Raw genomic sequence first — 9,962 nt, 5'->3', positions numbered from 1 at the left:
GAGCCGAGAGCAGCTGTCCCAGCTGAGGTCCCAGAAATGTGAGCCCAGCTAAGACAGCAGAGCCATGTTGCCAACCCTTAGTGACCTCAGAAGTGAGCCCATCTCAGATCAGCAGAGCCACCCCGTGGGCTTGGAGGCTCATGAGAAAGAATAAATGGTTGTGTCTGAAGCTATTACATTTGGGGGAGTTTTGTTAGGCAGCAATAGATAACTGATACAGGCATCCCATGGACTATCTCTGAGCATCGCATACTAAAAATGTGACTGCAGGAGCAGTTATCAGAGAAGCAGGGTCTCACCGTAACTCAAACAAAGACCCCCAGCTGTGGCTCCGGCCTCTCCAGAGGAGAAGAGTCATAGTGGTTAAGATGCATAGACAGAGCCTGAAGGCAAGGTTCGCTGTGTGGCAGCCAATGTCCAAATATGGCCCCAAGGAACCATGCCTCCTGGTGTTTTCACCCTTGTTTAGTCCCCTCCCACACAGCATCTGGATTGGCCCTATCCCTCACATTAACTAACAGAATGCAGTGAAGTGCCACTGTGCCAGTTCCAGGCCTGAGCGAGCCTTAACAAGACCCAGCAGCTTTGGCCTTTGCATTCTCAGGAGACTGCTGCCACCTAGGAAGTTTGACCAGCCTGGTGGAGAGAGGCTACCCAGAGGACATTGAGGGTGCAGAGAGGTGAGCGATAAGTCATCTTCAACATTCTGCTGCCATCTGACGACAATTGCATGAGAGACCACAAGCAGAAGAACTACCCAGCTGAGCCCAGCCAACCCACAGAACCCTAAGAAATAATAACAAAGTGTTGTTTCAAGGCATGAGGTGGTGGGGTGGTTTGTTACACAGCAGTCGGCAGCTGGTGCACTCCACTTACCAGTCAAGGGTTCTTGTGCAAGTCCTTTGTGTGAACTCCACCGCACTTTGCAAATGGGAGTGATTCTCACTAATCTAAGCCAGATACCCTCACCCTGGATATCATGAAGAACAGCTTCAGAATGATACTTTAGTTCCCTCTTACGAAGCCATAAAGGTTTCAGAAATGTGAGGTTCAGTCTCAGAGAACCCAGTAATCTATCTTCCAAATACACATCTGAGAGAGTTGCTCCCCTCTTGAAGGGTCGTGGGCAGCTCCTCATCTCTGGACCTTTCCGGGTCTGCCCTGCCCACCAGTCAGCCTCATCTCCCATCCCCCTCCTGCCCCTTCCCCAGTTTGTACATTTGGCAATGTGTGACTTGGTGTTCTAGTTGCAGCTCAAATGCTGCCTCCTCAGACACCTTCCCTGTCCTCTGGGCAGGCTAGGGTGCTCCTCCTCTGTTCCCACAACCGCTGCATTGTGCGTTACAGCTGTCACTGTCCTGTATCACTGTCTCCCTAATGATGACCCCAGAGGGCCAAGACCAGCTCCTTCCACTGTGTGGCACTGAGCAGAGGGCCGGGTACAGAGGGAAGATCAGTAAATGCTCCTGGGTGAATGAGGTCGAGGCCAGGGCTGCCTTCAGAGAGGCAGCATCTCCTAGGGAGACAGATCCCCCAACCAGGGACACAGGTATCAAGGTTGGACTGGGGATGAGTGAATGTGGACAGCATGGGTCTGAATGTGCCTGAGAGGAGAGGAGGAGGATGTGAGGGCTGGAGAGCCCTCAGGATAAGCAGAGCTTAGGCCTGTCTCCAAGGGGGTGTGGGATTGCTTTCTGTTGCACTCAGACGTTTCTGTTCACTTTGGCCATGTGCAAAGCATCCCATTAGGTTGTATCTGTGGTGCCTAAAATGGAGAGGAAATCTGGGAGTTTTCTAGGTAACATCCAATCCAGATGACCGGCTTGAACAATTCTAGGGCTCTTCCGACCACCAACACCCTCAACACACCCCAGTGCACCCCAGCACACACACACACACACACACACACACACACAGGTGCCCCTTCATTGTTTCTGCTCTGCATTCCAGCTGCACTGAGTCGCAGCATCTCATTGGCTCCCCTCAGAGAAACCTATGAGGTCACCAGGAAGGGAGACTGCTGCAGGGCCCCGAAGCTTGGAAACAGGCATGAGAGCTGAGGAGTAAGCAGCAGGGGCCAGGCCCCATTCCATGGCCTAGCCAGAAAATGTACACTCTGATTCTCTCCAAATTACTACCCTGGAGCAAGATGAGAGCCATGTTGGCAGCCAAGGATGTAACTCCCAGAATGAGCTGAGTCAACTTGACTTCTGGCAGCATAGTGACCAGATACCCTAAAATGCCATCCGCTATCTGATTGCAAGTAAATGTCTACAGACATAACATTATTGCACTGCCAAGATCACAAGGAAGCCCTGCTTCCACAAAAGAAAGAAACAATAAATAAAGCAAACTATCTGGAACCAGAGATGAGCAACAAGCATTTTCCTTAGGTAATGCCAAATGCAGAGTGGTGGATGGGGGGAGTGAACCTAAGACTCCTACACTGACTTGAGACCCTCAAAGGTGGCTACCCTCCTAAGGAGAGTGTTTCCAACAAATCTGCCTGCCAGGACAGGGATCCCTCTGGGAAACCTGGGTGTCTGCTTCAGAGCTCCAGGTGAAAACATTTAAGAACAATAATAATGTCCCTGGAGGATTTGCAACCATTTGCTCTCCTACAATGATGAAGTTAAATTTACACTATCCTCATAGACAGGAAAATCCCCACTCAAGAAATTAAATTAAATTGGTTCTGGTCAGTGATAAACTGGTAGAAGCAATCAGAATTTCTTTCTGGAGGAAAGCATCCCAATTTAGGTCTTCAGGATTCCTACAGATGAAGCACAACCAAATAAGAACTCACACACACACACACACACAGTCAGACCCAAGGAGACAAGTCACCATAAGGTGAGACTCAATAGAAATAACAAATAGATTTAGACCTCTGAGAACTGCTTGAAATAAATGAAGTGTCAGCCGGGCGCAGCGGCTCATGCCTGTAATCCCAGCACTTTGGGAGCACGAGGTGGGCAGATCACGAGATGAGGAGATCGAGACCATCCTGGCTAACACAGTGAAACCCCGTCTCTACTAAAAATACAGTAGTAGTGTGGTGGTGGGTGCCTATAGTCCCAGCTACTCAGGAGGCTGAGGCAGGAGAATGGCGTGAACCTGGGAGGTGGAGTTTGCAGTGAGCCAAGATGGCACCACTGCACTCCAGCCTGGGTGACAGAGTGAGACTCCATCTCAAAATAAAAATAAATAAATAAATGAAGTGCCAGGCATGGTGGCTCCACAACTGTAATCCCAGCACTTTGGGAGGCCGACATGGGCAGATTGCTTGAGCCCAGGAGTTCATAACCAGCCTGGGCAACATGGCAAAACCCCATCTCTACAAAAATGTGCAAAAACTAGTGGATGTGGTGGAGCATGCCTGTAGTCCCAGCTACTTGGGAGGCTGAGGTAGGAGGATCAGTTGAGCTCAGGAAGTCTAGGCGGCAGTGAGCTGTGATAGTGCCACTGCACTCTACCCTGGAGACAGAGTAAGAAAGATCTTGTCCAAAAAAAAAAAAAAGGAAGGAGGGAAGGGAGGGAGGGAGGGAAAAGAAAAGAATAGATGAAGTCTATTCATCTATCAATTTTTTCCTTTTTATCATCTTCCTTATTCCATCTAAGAATTCCAGCTAAATCTGCCTGCAGATTAAGGAAGTTTTTTGTGTTTGTTTGTTTGTTTGTTTTTGAGACAGAATTTCGCTCTCATTGCCCAGGCTGGAGTGCAATGGCACGATCTTGGCTCACTGCAACCTCTACCTCCTGGGTTCAAGTGATTCACCTGCCTCAGCCTCCCAAGTAGCTGGGATTACAGGCATGCACCACCACTCCCAGCTAATTTTGTATTTTTAGCAGAGATGGGGTTTCTCCATGTTGGTCAGGCTGGTCTCAAACTCCCAACCTCAGGTGATCTGCCTGCCTTGGCCTCCCAAAGTGCTGGGATTACAGGCATGAGCCACTGCACCCGGCCGATTAAGGAAGATTTAATGGAATAAGGAAGGTGATCAAAAAGGCAAAAGAGTCTATTGGAAAAAAAAAGGCCAGAGAGATTGGAAAACGAACCAAATATACTTTTACAAGTGAAAAAATACAAATGTTGAAACTATGAATTAAACAGCTGAAGAGAGAATCAATGAATTGGAGCACAGATATGAAGAAATTTCCTAGGATGCAACACAGAAAGATGAGAAGAGAGAAAATATGAAAGAAAGGTAAGAAGACTGGGAGGAGAGAATGAGTGAGTCTAATGTGCATCTAATCAGAATTCCTAGAATTCCAGATCCCTGGATGAGGTGGTACTAAGTGGAGGCAATGGGTAGGGGTATAGTGCAGGGCTGCTCTAGGCAGAGGGAACAGCATGTGCAAGGCCCTGAGGAACCTAACCAAAGCTGCTCTGCTAGAGCCCTCGCTCTGTGCTGCCTTATGCAGGGCAATGCTGGGGCACAGATGGGGCTTAAACACTGTCCCTGCCGGAGCAGTGGGCAGTCTGGTGGGGAGCCAGCCACAGTGAGGTAGACAGCCGTGCTACTGCCTGGCCAACTCCATTTCCCCTTCAACTGCTAGCTATACCACTTCTCCTCCCCAGCTCTCAGACCACATGGCCCAGGTAGAGCTAGCCCCAGTCCTTCACGCCTCAGGGATGGACATGGGACCTCGACCAGGTTAATCACAGCCAGTGAGGTCCAGTTCTGAAACTTTTGTTAGAACCACTGGGCAGAGGAAATCTCTGGTTCACCCAGGGGTGCTGACAGGGGAGAATGTTAGTCTGAAACCACTATGAGATGGAACCAACATAAAGAAAGGCCCCCTTTGAGCCCTAGATCCAAGTTTCCTGAAGATACCCTGGACATAATGGTTACAGAAGTTAATAGATTTCCTTTTCTGTTTGAGCTGGTCTGAGCTGTTTTTTTTTTTTTTTTTTTTTTTCCTGTTATGTATAACTCCTTGCTCTGTCCCTGAAACAGAGGGAAATCCCAAGGCTGGAGAACCCATGGGAGGACCTGGCCCAGTCTAGGGGTCAGTGAGGCTTTTTATGGGAGGTGATAGCCGGGCTGGGTCTTGATAGCTGCACCAGAGTTAGCTGGAGGGAAGAGGTGCACCCGGGCAGGCTGGTGCAGGTGCTGGTTGCCTTCCCAGGAGTCAGTGCAGCTCACTGGCTCCTGGGCACAGTCTCTGCCCAGGCAGGCCCTGGGCTCCCAGGTCAGCTCTCAGCAGCGGCTTCTGAGTGCCTCAGGGTCTAGCAGGAACAGGAGGCCTAAAGAGGGTACAACTCAGAAGCACTGCATAGGGTGGGGCAGGCCAGCCTCCAAGGGTCTTATTTCATGAATCATGTCGGTGTCAGGACCTCCAACCTCAGGATCCACTGAGGTTTGTGAGAGGAGCTGTGTCCGGAGGTCACCAGCCCATCCTGTCCCTCCCTGGCCCCCAGCATGGCCAGTGCCATGGCCACCCCTAGGTCGTGTTGCCAGGCAGGTGCAATGTGCAGGGCACCAAACCAAGTGGGCTCAAGAATCTGCTCTTAGCTCTATAATAAAGTCGTTTCAGCTTCTTGATGCCAGCTGACTTGGCACCCACCCATGTTCAGTCTCTTGCAGATCAATCAGCTGATCAGTGGGCTGCATGGGTCTCTGTGCGCTGCGCCTCTGTCACTACCAGCCCAGGCTCCCATGCCCAGCTTAAATGCCCTCTCCTTCAAGAACCCTTCCCTGATCACCAAAGGCATAAATGTTCCATCCTGCCTCTAACAACCCTTTGAACCAGGACCCCAGGCTGCCGTGGGATGTGATTACTTGTAGGTATGTTGTATTTTCCTTTGGTTCATCACTGTCTACTCAGGGCCTAGCGAGGACCTGGCAGGAATGCCTGGTAGTCCTAGCCAGAGAAATCAGGCCAGAGAAAGAAAGAAGGGGCATCCAAATTGGAAAAGAGAAGTTAAACTATCTCTATTTGCCAACGATATGAGTAATCTCCAAAAGACTCCTAGATTTGATAAATAAATTCAATAAAGTCTCAAGTTACAAAATCAATGTATACAAATCGGTAGCATTGCCATACACCAACAATGATCAAGCTGAGAATCACAAGAACTCAATCCCCCTTTTTTTTTTCTTTGAGGTGGAGTCTCGCTCTTGTTGCCCAGGCTGGAGTGCAATGGCACGATCTCGGCTCACTGCATCCTCTGCCTCCCAGGTTCAGCAGTTCTCCTGCCTCTGCCTCCTGAGTAGCTGGGATTACAGGCACCCGCCACCATGCCCGGGTAATTTTTGTATTTTTAGTAGAGATGGAGTTTCACCAGGTTGGTCCATGCCTGTAATCCCAGTGTTTTGGGAGGCCGAGGCGGATGGATCATCTGAGGTCAGGAGTTTGAACTCAATCCCTTTTACAGTACCTAGACACAAAAAGTAAAATGCTTAGGAATATACTTAATCAAGGAGGTGAGAGATCTCCACAAAGAGAACTATAAAACACTGCTGAAAGAAATCATAGATGACAAAAACACATGAAAATACATCCCATGTTCATGGATTAGAACAGTCAATATTTTGAAAGTGACCATACCACCCAAAGCAATCTACAGAGTCACCGCAATTCCAACCAAAATACCAACGTCATTCTTCACAGAATTAGGAAAAGCAATCTTAAAATTCATATGGCATCAAAAAAGAACCTGAATAGCCAAAACAATCCTAAGCAAAAAACAAATCTGGAGGCATCACATTACCCAACTTCAAATTATACTATAAGGATGTAGTAATCAAGACAGTATCAAGGAAGTGTCTACTGGTATCATGTACTAGCATCAAGGTAGATATATAGACCAATAGAACAGAATAGAGAATCCAGAAATAAAGTCAAATATTTACAGCCAACTGATCTTCCACAAAGTATACAAAAACATAAATGGGGGAAATGACATTCTATTCAATAAATGGTGCTGGGTAAATTGGATAGCCACATGTAGAAGAATGGAACTGGATCCCTATTTCTCACCATATACAAAAATTAACTCATAATGGGTTAAATACTTAAACCTAAGTCCTGAAATCATAAAAATTCTAGAAAGAACGCTAGGAAAAACTCTTACGAACATTGGCCTAGGCTAAATATTTATGACGAAGGCTCCAAAGGCAAATGTAGCAAAAACAAAAGTAAATATTCAGGACCTACTTAAACGAGAAAGCTTCTACACAGCGGAAGTAAACAGACAACTTAGAGAATGGGAGAAAATATTTGCAAACTATGCATCTGACAAAGGACTAATACCCAGAATCTACAAGGAACTCAAATCAGCAAGAAACAAATAATAATAATCCTGGCTGGCCGCAGTGGCTCATACCTGTAATCCCAGCACTTTGGGAGGGCAAGGCATGCGGATCTCAGGAGTTTGAGATCAGCCTGGCCAACATGGTGAAACCCTGTCTCTACCAAAAACATAAAAAATCAGCCGGGTGTGGTGGCAGGGCCCGTAATCCTAGCTACTCAGTAGGCTAAGACATGAGACTCAACTTGAATCCGAGAGGCAAAGGTTGCAGTGAGCCAAGATTGCACCACTGCACTCCAGTCTGGGTGACAGAGTGAGACTCTATGTAAAAATAATTAATAATAATAATAATAAATACTTTATAAACATTAATTTACTGACTCTTCTTAACGACCTCAATGGTATATTCTGTTTGATCCCTGTTAACAGACAAGGAAATTCAGGCACAGAGAGGCTAGGTTACTTGTTCAGGGTCACACAGCCAGTGTGCAGCAGAGCCAGAAGTCAAGCCCAGGGAGTCCCTCTCCAGTCTGTGCTCTTAACCCTGGGCCATGACATGCCATCACCCTAGGTGTGCAGTGAGGGGACTGGGACCCAAGAAGGGGAAGGGACTCATACCTGAAGCCATACAACCAGGGCCCAGCCCCAGGCAGGCTCTTTTTCCACAGAGACAGAGCCGGTTTGGGCCCCTCCTTCCTCCTCTTGGTGACAGTTTTGCCCGTGGGCATCCTGTGGGCAAAGGGGAGGCTGAGTTTCTGGTTTGTTGGTGTGTTTCAGGGAGTGCAGCTTGATGGGGTCAGTCTTTGTGTGCAGAGAGAGGAGCTGGGTGGAGGCTGGCTGGATGACTGGGCCTAGGCCTCCAGATGAGGGAAAGGAGCAGAGAGGACGAGGGATGCGTCATGGCACTGGTATTGCTGAGAGAGACCCCAACCCCCAGGAGGGGTATGTAGGGGTGAGGAAGGGGCTGCTGGTTCCCCCGCTGGTGAGCAAGGGCTGGCTATGGGAGGGGCTCCAGGAGCAGAGGGGAAGTGTTAAAGACTCAAACCCAGCCAGGCATGGTGGCTCACACTTGTGATCCCAGCACTTTGAGAGGCTGAGGTAGGTGAATCACCTGAGGTCAGGAGTTCAGACCAGCCTGCCCAATATGGAGAAACCCCATCTCTACTACAAATACAAAAATTAGCCAGGTGTGATGGTGCACACCTGTAATCCCAGCTACTAGGGAGGCTGAGGCAGGAGAATCGCTTGAACCTGGGAGGCGGAGGTTGCAGTGAGGTGAGATTGCACCACTGCACTCCAGCCTGGGTGACAGAGTGAGACTCTGTCTCAAAAAAAAAAAAAAAAAGATTCAGACCCAGCCTCAGCTCCCTGTGTCACACAAACTGTTCTCCTCCTAGGGCAGGCTTATGGGGCCCATGCCTGGGGCACCCAGGTTGGCAGGCAGCTTCGTGGACGCCTCTGGGGAGACCTCCCTGACTGCAGGCCGGCTCTGGGGTGTGCAGAAGAACTCACTTCCATCTCTCCTATGGTGGTGCTGTAGGCAGCCATGTTTGACACCATGTGACGATGCCTGGTGGTCATGTGATCCCAAGGCACCATACCATAGGTCAGCCCAGGACCAATAGCTGGTGTCAGGAAGTAAGGAGCTGAACAGGTGGATTTCCCCTGGGGACTTCAGCCTGGCCATCCCAGAAGAGGCAGCTGCTGACAGGGTCTCCTGGAGGTCCGAGGATGCAGGGAGGTCTGGGGGTCTTGAGGGCCACATAGGGCCTTGGGGAGTCTTGGGAATTTGGAGGACCTAGGAGACCTTGTGGGGCTTTAGAAAGGCCTAAGGGGCCTGGGGGGCCTTGGGATCGTTGAGGGGCCTGGGAAGGCTTTGAGGGGTCTCTGGGGGATCTTTTGGGCCTTGGGGGCCTGGGGAGCCTTGGGGGACCTCCAGAGGCCTAAGGGACCTTGGGAAATCTTTGGGACCTTAGGGGGACTGGGGATGTAGGAGACTTGAGAGGCCTGGGGCTTTGGGCCGGCCTTGGAAAGCAAGGGGGGCTGGGAGGGCCATGGCGGGTGGAGAAACGCCCCCAGAGGGCCTGGGTCATGCTGCGGCCACAGCCTGGGCACTGTGCTCCAGCTCTGGGAGCCCTGGTTATTCCCTCCACGTGATGGGGGGATCCCAGGCCTGCTCCAGCATCCCTGTGAGGGTAAAGTGACCCCAAGGGGACAGGCCTTGCCCCCGCTCTCAGGCCTGCACACCCCACACTCCACTTCCACACAAACTCATCTAAAGGCATATGAGGCCGTGGGGTCTACCAAAGGCTTTGTGGGGAGGTAGAGGAAGGAGCCCCATTGTGAGCCATCCCGTGTCCCCAGAGCTCCTCTCATGCTGACAGCCACTGTCTTCACAGGTTCGTATAAAGTGCCCAGAATGGTGCCCGGCACACAGGAGTTGTGAGCCATCGTCACTGCTGTCACTGTCTTTCGGTTCTCTCTTTCCCAGACGGCCTCTCAGGATCCCTCTTTTTGCTCCCAGCGACCCGGTGCCCTTCGTGTCGGAACAGATGCGTCCTGCGATGCTCCTCATGTGAAACGGGAAGAGCCTATAAACGAAAACGTGGCCGGGTGCGGTGACTCAAGCCTGTAATCCCAGCACTTTGGGAGGCCGAGACGGGCGGATCACAAGGTCAGGAGATCGAGACCATCCTGGCTAACA

The sequence above is a fragment of the Colobus angolensis genome, unplaced genomic scaffold (genome assembly GCF_000951035.1).
Source record: "Colobus angolensis palliatus isolate OR3802 unplaced genomic scaffold, Cang.pa_1.0 Scaffold138, whole genome shotgun sequence".
NCBI lineage: Eukaryota > Metazoa > Chordata > Mammalia > Primates > Cercopithecidae > Colobus > Colobus angolensis.
The sequence above is the reverse complement of the archived record's forward strand: the minus strand, read 5'-3'. Positions refer to the sequence as shown.